The sequence below is a fragment of the Lithobates pipiens genome, unplaced genomic scaffold (assembly GCF_037356315.1).
Source record: "Lithobates pipiens isolate NorthernLeopardFrog02 unplaced genomic scaffold, aLitPip1_a1.2 Scaffold_13, whole genome shotgun sequence".
Lineage (NCBI taxonomy): Eukaryota > Metazoa > Chordata > Amphibia > Anura > Ranidae > Lithobates > Lithobates pipiens.
Window position 1 is genome coordinate 545563721 of NW_027507718.1, and position 15291 is coordinate 545579011.

A 15291-nucleotide genomic window follows, 5' to 3' on the forward strand; every position below is an offset into this window, starting at 1 on the left:
TACGCACTGCCTGGCCACCACACCAACTTGCAACTTGTCATCCATTTTTTTTTCTTTTGGTCTAGGTTTGAGTGTGCTAACATACCCTGAGTCCGGAAAGGAGTACTTGGGGTTGTACACACTGCCTGGCCACCACACCAACTTGCAACTTGTCATCCATTTTTTTTTTCTTTTGGTCTAGGATTGAGTGTGCTAACATACCCTGAGTCCAGAAAGGAGTACTTGGGGTTGTACGCACTGCCTGGCCACCACACCAACTTGCAACTTGTCATCCATTTTTTTTTTCTTTTGGTCTAGGCTTCAGTGTGCTATATACCCTAAGTCTGGAAAGGAGTACTGGGGTTGTACGCACTGCCTGGCCACCACACCAACTTGCAACTTGTCATCCATTTTTTTTTTTTTTTTTTTTTTGGTCTAGGTTTGGGTGTGCTATATACCCTGAGTCCGGAAAGGAGTACTGGGGTTGTATGCACTGCCTGGCCACCACACCAACTTGTCGTCCATGTTTTTTTTTCTTTTGGTCTAGGCTTCAGTGTGCTATATACCCTAAGTCTGGAAAGGAGTACTGGGGTTGTATGCACTGCCTGGCCACCACACCAACTTGCAACTTGTCATCCATTTTTTTTTATTTTGGTCTAGGATTGAGTGTAGTACATACCCTAAGTCTGGAAAGGAGTACTAGAGTTGTACGCACTGCCTGGCCACCACAGCAACAAGACAAAAGGTAGTCCTGATTTGGCTACTCTTAATATTTCTAGATGATCCCTTTAACATGGCAAATCTTTACTTTTGAGCTCCAGTCTACTTTAGGATGTGATCTTTGCAATTCTACACTGTTGTAGAATCTATTGTCAGTGGCAAGAAGGTTTTGTATTTTTTAAAAAACCTAAATGAACCTTTTTATTATATTTAGGTTTTTGGCACAGGCATCCCAGCTTCATGCCTTAATTGCAAGCATTAATTATATATTGTCTACAAGTCTAGCTATTTCTGCAGGTAAGATGAGTTCAGTATGGTGTATATGTGTTTAACATCTTCATGCATGGAGCAGTACATCAACGTACATTGAAAACAGTTGGGGATTTTACCTCTTGTATCATTCCTCTGGGGCCAAGTCACACTGCCCCTTCGTAAAATCGTAGAACAATTTAAGCAATTCACTGCTCCTTGCCGCTGTGCTGCACGATCAATTGCATTGCACTGCTCCTTTTGTACGCAAACAAAAACCAAAAACATACACTTCACTGCAATGTGGGGTGCCACAATGCGCTGCCCAACATTCCAGTGTGATTGGGGCTGGTGCTAGGCTTTGTTGCAGTGTGAATGGGACACATATGAAACTATTGTTTCTAGATTCTCTGCCGTGACAGACCTTTTTAGAATCTAAAACGTCTATCGCCGCATATAGTGTGAATTGGCCCTTACATCCTTTTGATGGAAATATAGGAAATTCACTTTTGCTAGAAAACTAAAATCTCGCGCAGTGTGACAAAATAGTTTTCATAAAGCACAGTTAGATCTATTTAATGCTTATGCCAGGTTTAATCTGCAGGACATACTCTTAGTCAAAGTAGAAATAAGATACCATGGGGTGGTGGGTGACATTGCTAAAAGGTATTGGGATGTAAGCTCTTTGATTTCTGTTTTTTTTTTTTTTTATACATCAGTCTCTTTATTTTATTTTTTATTTTTTTGTGTGGAAGAGCCACTGTTCAATATATAGAATAGAAAGGCAAAAACAGGTCTTTGAAATCAGTAAAAGCTTCATAAAGTTGGCATTTAAAGCAACCCTGTCCTTCCGGTAATCAAAGTAACCTTTAAGCTCCGATGCAGGCCTACCATGTCCTGTAGTGATGGGAGAATGATTAAGCATCACAGGGGACACAGTAGATCTACACTTCAGCAAACTGTTTTCTTCAGACTTCAGCAATTCATTTTTGTTATCCACTTTCAGACTGGACCATTTTGCTGTTCAAAGACCAGACCACTTTTTGCGATTTGGCACTGCGTCGCTTTAACTGACAATTGCGCGGTCGTGCGACGTGGCTCCCAAACAAAATTGACATCTTTTTCATTTGATTTTTTCCCCACAAATAGAGCTTTCTTTTGGTGGTATTTGATCACCTCTGCGGTTTTTATTTTTTGCGCTATAAACAAAAATAGAGCGACAATTTTGAAAAAAAACGCATTATTTTTTACTTTTTGTTATAATAAATATCCCCCAAAAATATATATAAAAACATTTTTTTTTCCTCATTTTAGGCCGATACGTATTCTTCTACATATTTTTGGTAAAAAAAAAAACGCAATAAGCGATTATTGATTGGTTTGCGCAAAAGTTATAGCTTTTACAAAATAGGGATAGTTTTATAGCATTTTTATTAATAATTTTTTATTATTATTTTTTTTACTAGTAATGGCGGCGATCTGCGATTTTTATTGTGACTGCGACATTGTGGGGGACCCATCGGACATTTTTGACACATTTTTGGGACCATTGTCATTTTATACAGTAATCACTGCAATATAAATGCAGTGATTCCTGTGTAAATGACACTGGCAGTGAAGGGGTTAACCAGGGGGTGGTGGCAGTGTAGGGGTTAAGTGTTCCTAGGGGTGTGTTACTAACTGTGGGGGGGTTGGGCTTTCATTTAGTGAACACTGATCTCTGCTCCAATCACATGGAGCAGAGATCAGCGTCACTAGTTGCTAGGCAGAATGGAGAAATGCTGTTTACACGGCATTTCCTCCATTCAGCCGTCCTGTGAGACGATCGCGGGGATGCCCGCGGCGATTGAGTCCGCGGGTCCCGCGACCGGACTCACGGGGGTCCCGACCAGCGCGGGAGCGCACCGATGGCAGGGCGGCATTGAATATTGGACGTACATGTACGCCAATATGCCTGCCCGTGCCATTCTGTCGACGTACATTGTCGGGAACCGGTTAAGGGACATTCAGTAAAGCGGTCCTGTAGGAGAGGTAAGTATTTTTCTTTTTTTTACAGGGCCAGCTTTTATTTGCCTTTTTATATGTTGCTGACATAAGGTTACCAGATTTTCAAAATAAAATTCACGAACACCCTACTCGCCATGCCCAGAAAACTACAGCCAAAAAAAAATCAGTTTTTTACATGACTAGAAACAGTTGATCACAATTTTGAAACCAGAGGCAGACATTAAGGCATAAAGACACCGCACCATCTGAAGGGGAATGATGCAGTGCATGTAGTGCACCACATTGAATTGTGGGTGTGGTCAGATTGCTGTAACAATAAGCAGAACTTAAATACATATGGCTAAAAAAAACCTGACTCTGTGTCTATGGGTCAAGAGAGATTAAAGCACAGAGTGCGGGAGTATGTAAAGCACAGAGTTCAAAGGTTACAAGTGTGTAACAAACAGATTGCTCCTGGTGTGGTGTCCCCCATGCCCACTGTCATCCCCAGCATTGTTCCTGGGAGCTGTGCATTATAGGTTTAGGTAACACAGAGTTAAGCTGCCACCATTTACTTCTGATCAATTTTAAAAAGGAAAACTGCTGGTAAAAGTCCTAAAAAATTAAGTATTTTAAATCCTTTTTTAAATACTGTTTTTTTTTTTTTTTGTTTTTTTTTTTTTTTTTTTTTTTTTTTACACACAATTCTGTCTTTGAGCTTGCTAGAAAATGTAGCTATTCCAAAAAGAGCCATTTCCTCCCTCTCCTTTTTTTTCTGGAAGTGTCTAATTACTTTGTGAACTGGCCCAGCATCTCTGACCCTCTTTAACGACCAAAATAAACAATTATCTGACTAACGAGGGGGGGGGGGGGGAAGAGATTGAGGGGCAGAAAGAAAGGGAAAGCTATAGATTGTCTGTCTGTTGACAGCTCTGAGTCTGCTGACAACACATCCACAATGGTGGCTCCCAACAGCAGTCTTGGGACTTTGGGATGTCTATACAAAGGAAGGAGGCTTTTACAGGTAGATAATGTGCAAAAAGTTCAATGTACAGTGCATCTAATCTTGGGAAGATCTGGTTGGGCAACAGGGTCATTTTAAGGCCCCTTTTCACATGGACGGCTGTTCTGCTGCAGTTTAGCATGTTTATTTTTTTCTGTGAAATTAAAGACTCCAGGCACAGCCATCAGCTGCATTTGTACAGTGTGATTAACTGCGTTTACGTGCGTTTCTGTGCAGTTGCGTTCAGCTGCAGTTACCTAATATAGTCATTCCCATGGCAACCCTTTTTTTTTTGGTCTCTTGAATCCCTTCTCACGCTGTTATCCGCAGTTGACACAAAAGACTGCGATTACCTGCGGTTATGTGCATATAGCTGCGCTACATCGCATCTGGACGCATTCAATTGTATTTTTTCTATTCGCACCGAACCGCACGTAACTAAATCGCAGCTAAACACTGTGTGTGAATGGGGGCCATAGGAAAGCATTGTGTGCTTTTAGCTGCGGTAGAAAACGAGAAAATCCGCAGCTAAAAGCGCCACTCTATCCGTCTGTGTGAAAGGGGCCTAAGGCACTAACTACTGTGCAGCTAGGTGCTGATACCTTAGGAGACCCACTTCAGGGTACCTTAACCAATTAATAGGCCTTCTAGAACTGCTTAAATCTTGCTCCAATGATGGAGAATATGCAAAATCGCAGGCAAACCCACCACAGGCATCTGAAACATTATCCTATCCTGTAGATTGTAATAGGATGAGCCAGAATGTTCCCAGGTGAGTTGCGATACCCTGGGAGGACGGTTTCAGATAAAGAACTTTAAAGAAACCTATACTTCCAGTGCTTTGCGAAATTATTCGGCCCCCTTGAACTTTTCAACCTTTTGCCACATTTCAGGCTTCAAACATAAAGATATAACATTTTTATTTTTTGTGAAGAATCACCAACAAGTGGGACACAATTGTGAAGTGGAAAGAAATCTATTGGATTTTTGAAACTTTTTTAACTAATAAAAAAATGAAAAGTGGGGCGTGCAAAATGATTGGGCCCCCTTGCGTTAATACTTTGTAGAGCCACCTTTTGCTGCGATTACAGCTGCAAGTCGCTTGGGGTGTCTCTATCAGTTTTGCACATCGAGAGGCTGAAATTCTTGCCCATTCTTCCTTGCAAAACATCTGGAGCTCAGTGAGGTTGGATGGAGAGCGTTTGTGAACAGCAGTTTTCAGCTCTTTCCACAGATTCTCGATTGGATTCAGGTCTGCACTTTGACTTGGCCATTCTAACACCTGGATACGTTTATTTGTGAACCATTCCTTTGTAGATTTTGCTGTATGTTTGGGATCATTGTCTTGTTGGAAGATAAATCTCTGTCCCAGTTTCAGGTCTTTTGCAGACTCCCAACAGGTTTTCATCCAGAATGGTCCTGTATTTGGCTGCATCCATCTTCCCCTCAATTTTAACCATCTTCCCTGTCCCTGCTGAAGAAAAGCAGGCCCAAACCATGATGCTGCCACCACCATGTGTGACAGTGGGGATGGTGTGTTGAGGGTGATGAGCTGTGTTGCTTTTACGCCAAACATATCGTTTTGCATTGTGGGCAAAAAGTTGGATTTTGGTTTCAGCTGACCAGAGCACCTTCTTCCACATGTTTGGTGTGTCTCCCAGGTGGCTTGTGGCAAACTTTAGACGAGACTTTTTATGGATATCTTTGAGAAATGGCTTTCTTCTTGCCATTCTTCCATAAAGGGCAGATTTGTGCAGTGTATGACTGATTGTTGTCCTATGGACAGACTCTCCCACCTCAGCTGCAGTTCTCTGCAGTTCATCCAGAGTGATCATGGGCCTCTTGGCTGCATCTCTGATCAGTCTTCTCCTTGTCTGAGCTGAAAGTTTAGAGGGACAGTCAGGTCTTGGTAGATTTGCAGTGGTCTGATACTCCTTCCATTTCAAAATGATCGCTTGCACAGTGCTCCTTGGGATGTTTAAAGCTTGGGAAATCTTTTTGTATCCAAATCCGGCTTTAAACTTCTCCACAACAGTATTACGGACCTGCCTGGTGTGTTCCTTGGTCTTCATGATGCTCTCTGCGCTTTCAACAGAACCCTGAGACTATCACAGAGCAGGTGCATTTATACAGAGACTTGATTACACACAGGTGGATTCTATTTATCACCATCAGTCATTTAGGACAACATTGGATCATTCAGAGATCCTCGCTGAACTTCTGGAGTGAGTTTGCTGCACTGAAAGTAAAGGGGGCCGAATCATTTTGCACGCACCACTTTTCAATTTTTTATTTGCTAAAAAAAGTTTAAAATATCCAATAGATTTCGTTCCACTTCACAATTGTGTCCCACTTGTTGGTGATTCTTCCCAAAAAATAAAAATGTTATATCTTTATGTTTGAAGCCTGAAATGTGGCAAAAGGTTGAAAAGTTCAAGGGGGCCGAATACTTTCGCAAGGCACTGTATATTGTTTGGTTTAGCATGGTGTTTTCCCCTTTTATATCAGATAAAGAATTGACTACAGAGACAAGTAAACAATTTTAACTGAAGATTCAATCTTTTTAATTGCTTGATTTTGTTTTTACTTTTATTTCATTTTTCCTTGGAGTGGAGAATGTTTTTCATAATGATTGTATTTTGATGCAATTAAGGTGATCGTTTACAATCTATTCAGTTTAAAATAATGAAAGGCAAAACATTTGTGTATACAGAGTATCACAAAAGTGAGTACACCCCTTACATTTCTATATATATTTTATTATATCTTTTCATGTGACAACACTGAAGAAATTACACTTTGCTACAATGTAAAGCATTGAGTGTACAACTTGTATAACTGTAAAATGTATGTAAATACAGGGGTTACTAATACGCAAACCAAAAGGTGGTGATAATCCCAAAAAAAACGACTTAAATAGCTGCCAACAGAGAAAAGTGCTCACACACTCAGCATAAATGTAGTATATAAAAACTACGGCGCTTGACTAAACTAAAATGATGCAGAAAATGTCTTATTATAACACAAAAAAATTATGTGCAAATAATCTAGGAGCAAATACTGCAAATCCGTGCAAAATACTGATCTCCAACAAATAATACCATGCAAACAACAATAGTGCAAAATTATTATTAGACATGCAGACTGTCCCATCCAATAATAAAGTGCATGTGCAGCAATGTGGCAAGCTTCTTCTGTCCAGTGTGGGTGATAGTTCCCCCCCCAGGCTCTCGCCTCATAGATCGTATAAATGAGCCCCACATAGATACTCCACACTGGCTGCTCAATCCCTGGTTCCGGAACACTCAAGATCCCAGGATGGTCACATTCAGTGATATGTAAGAATAAGGGGAGGGCTCCATGGTGTAGTATTTTAAAATGCTTTTTAATATTATTCATAAAACACTTTAGTAGTTGAAACAAACAGCAAACACAGGAAGTACACATAAACTTCCGACCTCAGCCAGAAGTGACTTCACCATGGCTCTTTTCCCTCACATTGTAAAATTTCCTGTCCCCTCAAAATACCTCAACACACAGCCATTAATGTTTAAACCACTGGCAGCAAAAGTGAGTACCCCCATGAGTGAAAATGTCCAAATTGGGTCCAATTAAGCATTTTCCCTCTCTGGTGTCATGTGATTCGTTAGTGTTACAAGGTCTCAGGTGTGTTAAATTTGACGTTATCACTCTCTCTCATACTGGTCACTGGAAGTTCAACATGGCACCTCATGGCAAAGAACTCTCTGAGAATCTAAAAAAAAGAATTTTTGCTCTACATAAACATGACCTAGGCTATAGGAAGATTGCCAAGACCCTGAAACTGAGCTGCAGCACGGTGGCCAAGACCATACAGCGGTATAACAGGACAGATTCCACTTAGAACAGGCCTTGCCATGATCGACCAAAGAAGTTGAATGCACGTGCTCCGCATCACATCCAGAGGTTGTCTTTTGTAAATGGACATATCAGCGCTGCCAGCATTGCTGCAGAGGTTGAAGGGGCTGGGGGGTCAGCTTGTCAGTGCTCAGACCATACGCCGCACACTGCATCTAATTATTCCGCATGGCTGTTGTCCCAGAAGGAAGTTTCTTCTAAAGATGATGCACAAGAAAGCCCACAAAAGTTTGCTGAAGACAAGCAGACTAAGGACATGGATTACTGGAACCATGTCTTGTGGTCTAATGAGATCAAGATAAACTTATTTGGTTCAGATGGTGACAAGCGTGTGTGGGGGCAACCAGGTGAGGAGTACAAAAACAATTGTCTTATCTACGGTCAAGCATGGTGGTGGGAGTGTCATGGTCTGGGGCTGCATGAGTGCTGCCGGCACTGGGGAGCTACAGATCATTGAGGGGACCATGAATGCCAACATGTACTGTGACATACTGACGCAGAACATGATCCCCTCCCTTCAGAGACTGGGCCGCAGGGCAGTATTCCAACATAACGACCCCGAACACACCTCCAAGACAACCACTGCCTTGATAAAGAATCTGAGGGTAAAGGTGATGGACTGGCCAAGCATGTCTCCAGACCTAAACCCTATTGATCATCTGTGGGACATCCTCAAACAGAAGGTGGAGGAGCGCAAGGTCTCCAACATCCACCAGCTCTGTGATGTCATCATGGGGGAGGGGAAGAGGACTCCAGTGGCAACCTGTGAAGCTCTGGTGACCTCCATGCCCAAGAGGGTTAAGGCAGTGCTGGAAAATAATGGCGGCCACACAAAATATTGACACTTAGGGCCCAATTTTGACATTTACACTTAGGGGGTGCACTCACTTTTGTTGCCATCGGTTTAGACATTAATAGCTGTGTTATTTTGAAGGGACCGTAAATTTACAATACAAGCTGTACACTCACTACTTTACATTGTAGCAAAGTGTAATTTCTTCAGTGTTGTCACATGAAAAGATATAATAAAATATTTACAAAAATGTGAGGGGTGTACTTACTTTTGTGAGATAATGTAGATAAAGAAACCATTATAAATGTGTTAATTTTTTATTTATTTTTTGCTTACATTCCATCTGTTCTCGGCTGCATAGGAGACCGTAGCACAATGATCTTCCCAGCGAAGAATCACAGAATTGTGTTGTCAAGACAAGTCTGATCATTGGAGGAGTGTTCTCCTCCTGCTTAGTATGGTCAGTTTTTAATAGGAAAGCAGAGTGACTGGCAGGAACACCAGGGATTCCGTACAAAGAGAACAGGATATTATTTTATACAAGTACATGATACAGCAGACACACATCAGGAGTATGAAATGTGAGGTTTACATCCTGTATAAGCACAGCGTGATGTGGGAGTAGAGATTACAAAGCTCCTGTTCACTCACCAAAGGATTTTCTGATTGTAAAGTAAATGTCAACTTTATCTACAGCACATATTTTTTACATGCAGATAATGCCATTTATTTCAATATGCATTTCTTTAAAAGCAAGAAATTGTCTTTGTGTAGAAAAGTAAACACAGATTTCTAAATCTTTAATTTGCCATTAATTGCCTTGATACTGTGTACCTGCCAGGAAAAATGATAGCATTCCCATAGCCATCTGCTTATTCTGTGCTTTGTTTAAAGAGGGAGTCCGCCCCTTTTTTTTTTTTTAAAGCCAGCCACTACAAATACTGCAGCTGCTGACTTTTAAAATAAGGACACTTACCTGTCCAGCGCGCCCGCGATGTCGGCACCCGAAGCTGATCTCTCGATCGTCTCTCGGGTGCTGCCGCCGCCATCTTGGGTATGGGAATCAGGAAGTGGAGCCTTTCGGCTTCATTTCCCGGTTCCCTACTGCGCATGCGCGAGTCGTGCTGCGCAATAAGGATGGTCCCCGCTGTCTCTGGGATCTGTGTGTTTCCCAGCAGGCAGCTGGGGACCTTCAGAAAGGGGCGTCGATTCTGCAGAATCGACGCCCCTTTCCGCAGAAAGCTATCCCGGAAGTGGGTGCAGATACCTGTACTGTACAGGTATCTGCACCCCCCCTCCCCCTAAAAGGTGCCAATTGTGGTGCCAGGGGGGGGAGGATTCCAATGAGCGGAAGGTCCACTTTAGGGTGGACCTCAGCTTTAACTCTTTACAGTTGTATTAATATTTAATGCTTTACATTTTAGGAGCAGTATTTTACATTGACTTTCAAAATGAAGATGCTCTACATCAGGGGTCCTCAAACTACAGCCCGCGGGCCACATGCGGCCCACCAAGGACATTTATCCGGCCCACCCCACCCAGGGCTGGATTCCCGACAGGCCAGGCCTTGGGGCAGGCCGGTTGTAACACAGCAGGAGACTGCTGTCTCACAGAGCTCATTGTTAAAAGTTTGGGCGGGCTGTGATAAAAGTCCCGCCCTTCTCCTAGACCAGCTCGTGTGATAGGGGCAGTGTTCTGTCTATCACCTGAGCTGGTCTAGGAGGAGGGCGGGACTTTTATCCCAGCGCGCCCAAACTTTTCACAGTGAGCCATGACACAGCAGTAGGAGATGCCCGATGTGCACACACACTGACTGGTGAGACATTGTTTGGCACAGTAAGGCTGTGATGGGGGTTGCAATGATGCTGAGGGGGGGCTTGCAATGATGGTGAGGAGGGGCTTGCAATGATGGTGAGGAGGGGCTTGCAATGATGGTGAGGAGGGGCTTGCAATGATGGTGAGGGGGCTTGCAATGATGGTGAGGAGGGGCTTGCAATGATAGTTAGGGGGGCTTGCAATGATGGTGAGGAGGGGCTTGCAATGATAGTTAGGGGGGCTTGCAATGATGGTGAGGGGGGGCTTGCAATGATGGTGAGGGGGGCTTGCAATGATGGTGAGGCGGGTGTAGATTGGCCTGCGACATTGACCATCTCATTAGCCAAAAGCAGGCCCATAGCTCCCATTGAAAAACTGGCAAGTTTTTTGATTTACCTTTACTTGTTCTTCATTTTGTATTTGTTCCCGTTTTGTTTTTTTCACTTCAAAATAAGATATGTGCAGTGTGCATAGGAATTTGTTCATAGTTTTATTTTATTTTTATTTTTTTAAACTATAGTCCGGCCCTCTAACGGTCTGAGTGACAGTGAACTGGCCCCCTGCTTAAAAAGTTTGAGGACCCCTGCTCGACATCTTTGCCTGTTTTGCTTTAGGGTAAGAACAGGAATGGACCTATTGAAATGATGCAATCTTTCACTTTAAGTTATGAGGTTATAGACACAGGAGAGTATATGCCTGCAGTATGAAGACGCACTAGTCCTCTTTACATTGGCACAGTCAGTTTGTGAATTTGTGTTACTACTTCATACTGAAGTGCATTATGTTATTTGTATTGGTGCTGTCCATATCTAGATAAGCTGCTAAGGATGCTTCTGTCCTCTGCTTTTCTCCTTCCTGCTTGATGTACTAGTTGTACTCCATTATGTGCGATATAAGGGCTCTCTCGCACACTGGTGACTTTTGCTATAGCGATGATTGCAGGTGGACACTAAGCCCTTGTACACACGGTCGGATAATCTGTCGGATTGCGTCCTATCGGACCGTGTCGTCGGATAATCCGACTGTGTGTGGTCTGCATCGGACTGATTCCGTCCGAATCTCCGTCCGACATGTTGGAAATATTTCCCGACCAACTGGGCCGGATGGACCTAATCCGATCATGTGTAGAGGATTTTCATCGGACCAAGTGCCATGCATGCTCAGATCAAATTCCTACATCAAAGCTATTGGCTACTAGCCTGAACATAGTCCCATCGTAACGAAATTACGTCATCACGTTCTGAAAGATCGGATTTTCCGATAACTTGGTCCGACCGTGTGCATGCAACAGTTTCGGACAAGACCCGACAGACAAAATCCGACGGATTTGGTTGTGGAAATCTCCGACCGTGTGTACAGGGGCTTAGAATTGCTACACAAACAGTTGATTATAATAGGTGTCAATCTTCCACATTTAGATGGTTGTGCTGCTGATGATTTGTTCCTGCAGTGTACACTTCATTGTTACTTCTGTGTGTCGGTCACTACTCATTAATCCCGGACATTCCTATAGCAGGATTTTCCTACGTGCGCCCAGCACATTTCTCTCACTTGGCATTGTTTGCTCTGTTATTGTTTAAAAGATGAATTCTAAAATGTCTTTCAAAAGTGAAAAGTGTATCAGTGGCCAAGCTCCAGATATTTCATGAATATTCTGTAAATAATCTGTACAGCGAGTTCTCAGCGGCCTCTGGAGCTGCAGCTGCAGCAACTAATCCCCAAAGTTCACAGCAAAAGCATTGAGGGCATTATAGACCAGCACAGTTCTCCCGGTTTTTTTACTCCCCTCCTTACCAGTAATGACTCGGCCGTCTTCCTGCCCTTCAAATATTTAAAGCGGTTTTGTACCTAAAATTTTATCTTCTTCTTATCTAAATCACATGGTAACATAGTTACAGTAATGAATATTGAAATAAAATATTATTCAGTACTTACCTTATATTTGTGATGTTTTGTGCCGACTTCCGGTCTGTCCTCCCGTGGGAGTGGGCGTGGTTATCGGCCTCGCAATGGTCCCTGGGAAATTTCTTAGCTATTTCCCAAGAATCCATGGGGGACATAGTAATGCCGAAATCTCGTGAGATTTCGGAAGGAGGACGCCGGTCACGTGTTCTCTCTCCTGTGTTAGTTTCGTTGCCATGACAACAGGGGCGGGAACTTCCCGGGGACGCCGCTGTAGTGTCATATTTTCCTGCCTATCACAGAAAGCTACGGAAGTGACGTTGCCGCCAGAAATTGCGTACTGCGCATGCGCAAAGCGTTCCAAACACTCGCGCCGTGCGTTTCAACATAGTTTCGGCAATACAGTTCAGCGAAACCATCACATAATGTTACGGAAGTGATGTTACACACAACACAAACACTGGGCCGTGCGTTACAACACTAATACTTCCCTTGTTACCTCGTATCATTTTTTTACCAACCATGCTGAGCTACGTGCCGTGTTAGGTTCTGCAATGCTGGGACTTGTAGTGCCTATCCTGAGCTACATGCTTCAATGTTCAGTGTCCTCATCCCTATCCCCGGGCTTCAATGTTCAGTGTCCTCATCCCTATCCCCGAGCATGTAGCTCAGGATAGGCACTACAAGTCCCAGCATTGCAGAACCTAACACGGCACGTAGCTCAGCATGGTTGGTAAAAAAATGATACGAGGTAACAAGGGAAGTATTAGTGTTGTAACGCACGGCCCAGTGTTTGTGTTGTCTGAACGTCACTTCCGTAGCATTCTGTGATAGGCAGCAAAATATGACACTACAGCGCCCGTTGTGATGGCAACCAGAAACTTTTACAGCGCTGATCACTGCTATCAGTGATCATGCACGAGATGGAGCGGTGGATGCTGGGAGCTCAGCGTCATCGCTTACAGGAAGTAAATGCCCGCGGGCTTCAGACGCCCACAGTAAAAATGGAAACCGCCGGACTGCTTTTTTAAAAGTTTCCCATTGCAATAAAATCGTCACGCCGGGGGTCAAAAACACTCCGATTGTGACTGCTAAGAGACGGTAGGAATCGCCCACCAGTGACACAGGTAAGAAAAAAACAAAACCGCAGCGGAATCCCGCTTTAACCAACATATTCAGCATAAAACATCTAATAGCGAATAGTCCTCCTTATTGGAAAAAGTGATGTGAATAGCAGGGTGATAAGTAGACAGCAGTGCCGAAATCTTGGGTTTAGTAGTCCATGTGTAGACTTTTGAACACAATATAGTCCCTTTCAATACCCTGTGCAATGGACACCATATGAGATCACCACCGGTGATAAAAAAAATGCCTGCTTACCAGATATACTGGACCTTTAGAAAGGCCATTAACGCTTGTGCCTGATTCCCCCGCCAGGGCCTTTGGGTTGCAATCCGACCAAAGACCTGTAGTCCTGCAGGCGATCTCGCTCTCTCCCGATGTTAGGAATGTCCCACTCGAAAATAATAAATTAAACTCTGCATCGTGTAAATCCAACAGTTTATTAGTATAAAAACGCCTCTCCCACATGGAGGAATAGTAAAACACTGCTCGGTAAAAACATACAATGAGCACCTGCGCTTCTGCGACTCGTAAGTCACAATGATGTCAGCACATCATCCGTCCTACGCGTTTCATCAGAGACTGATGTCATCCTGGGGCACATACTCAGTTATACCCTCAAGTCATGCAGTTACAGTTACACCCTAAATTCATGCTGCAACAGTGACATCTAGTGGTCATACTATGTTACACCCTCAAGTCATGCAGTGACAGTTACACCCTAAATTCATGCCGCAACAGTGACCTCTAGTGGTCATACTATGTTACACCCTCAAGTCATACAGCAGCAGTGATATCTAACGGTCATAGTCAGTTACACCCTCAACTCATGCAACAGTGACATCTAGAGGCCATACTCAATTACACCCTCAAGTCAAGTAGCTACAGTGACATCTGGTGGTCATACTCAGTTACACCCTACATTCATGCAGCAACAGTGACATCTAGAGGCCATACTCAATTACACCCTCATGTCACAAAGCAACAGTGACATCTAGTGGTCATACTCAGTTACACCCTCAATTGAAGTAGCAACAGTGACATCTGGTGGTCATACTCAGTTATATCCTCAAGTCACACAGCAACAGGGACATCCTCAGTTACACCTTTAACTCATGCATCAACAGTGACATCTCGTGGTCATACTCAGCTACACCCTCAAGCAAAGTAGCAACAGTGACATCTGGTGGTCATACTCAATTATACACTCAAGTGAAGTGACAACAGTGACATCTAATGGTCACACTCAGTTACACCCTTATTTCTTGGGAGGGTCAGGGGTCCTGCAGCCTCATAGGACAGTCAGAGCAGAATTAAAACTCTTACTACAAACTTTAACCAGACACTGATAGAAATCATAAGACTGCTATATACTGCTGGTGAGAAAAGGCATATGTCGGTTTATTATTACTAACATAATTGCATATCCATGTTCTGTGTACTGTGGAAGACCAGATATAGTGACTGCAGGCTCCTTGGTTTAGTAACACTTTAAACGTTATCCATAGTACCAATGCCGAAGTCAGACAGAGAGAATAAGCACATAATAATTTCCAGGATGCACTTTATATGTGATATTAAAACTTTTTTTTACAATAAAATTATAAACATGTTATACATACCTGCTCTGTGTAGTGGTTTTGCACAGAGCAGCACCGATCCTCCTCTTCTTGGGCCCCCCCTTCTGGCCCCTCCCTCCTTCTGAGTGCCCCCACAGCAAATAACTTGCTCTGTGTGTCCAATCAAACACAGAGCCATCGTTTGGCCCCCACCCCCTCTCTCCTCATTTGCTCTTTGGCTCTGAGTGACAGCAGCGGGAGCCAAT

At 43.3% G+C, this 15291-nt stretch overlaps 1 protein-coding gene and 1 long non-coding RNA gene across 3 annotated transcripts in view; both read left to right on the forward strand.

Annotated features, from left to right (window-relative positions):
- The window catches only part of LOC143975804 (N-acetyltransferase 8F1-like), a 261344-nt gene that overhangs the window by 130712 nt on the left and 115341 nt on the right, over window positions 1–15291 (forward strand). The gene's annotated exons all lie outside the window — the stretch shown is intronic.
- The window catches only part of LOC143976252 (uncharacterized), a 37805-nt gene that overhangs the window by 19329 nt on the left and 3185 nt on the right, over window positions 1–15291 (forward strand). The window contains exon 1 of one of the 2 annotated variants that reach the window (XR_013272575.1): window positions 712–996. The exons of the other annotated variant lie outside the window; for it this stretch is intronic. This is a non-coding gene — a long non-coding RNA (uncharacterized LOC143976252). Of the gene's footprint in view, window positions 1–711; window positions 997–15291 lie in introns of those variants that run through there. 2 annotated transcript variants of the gene reach the window in all.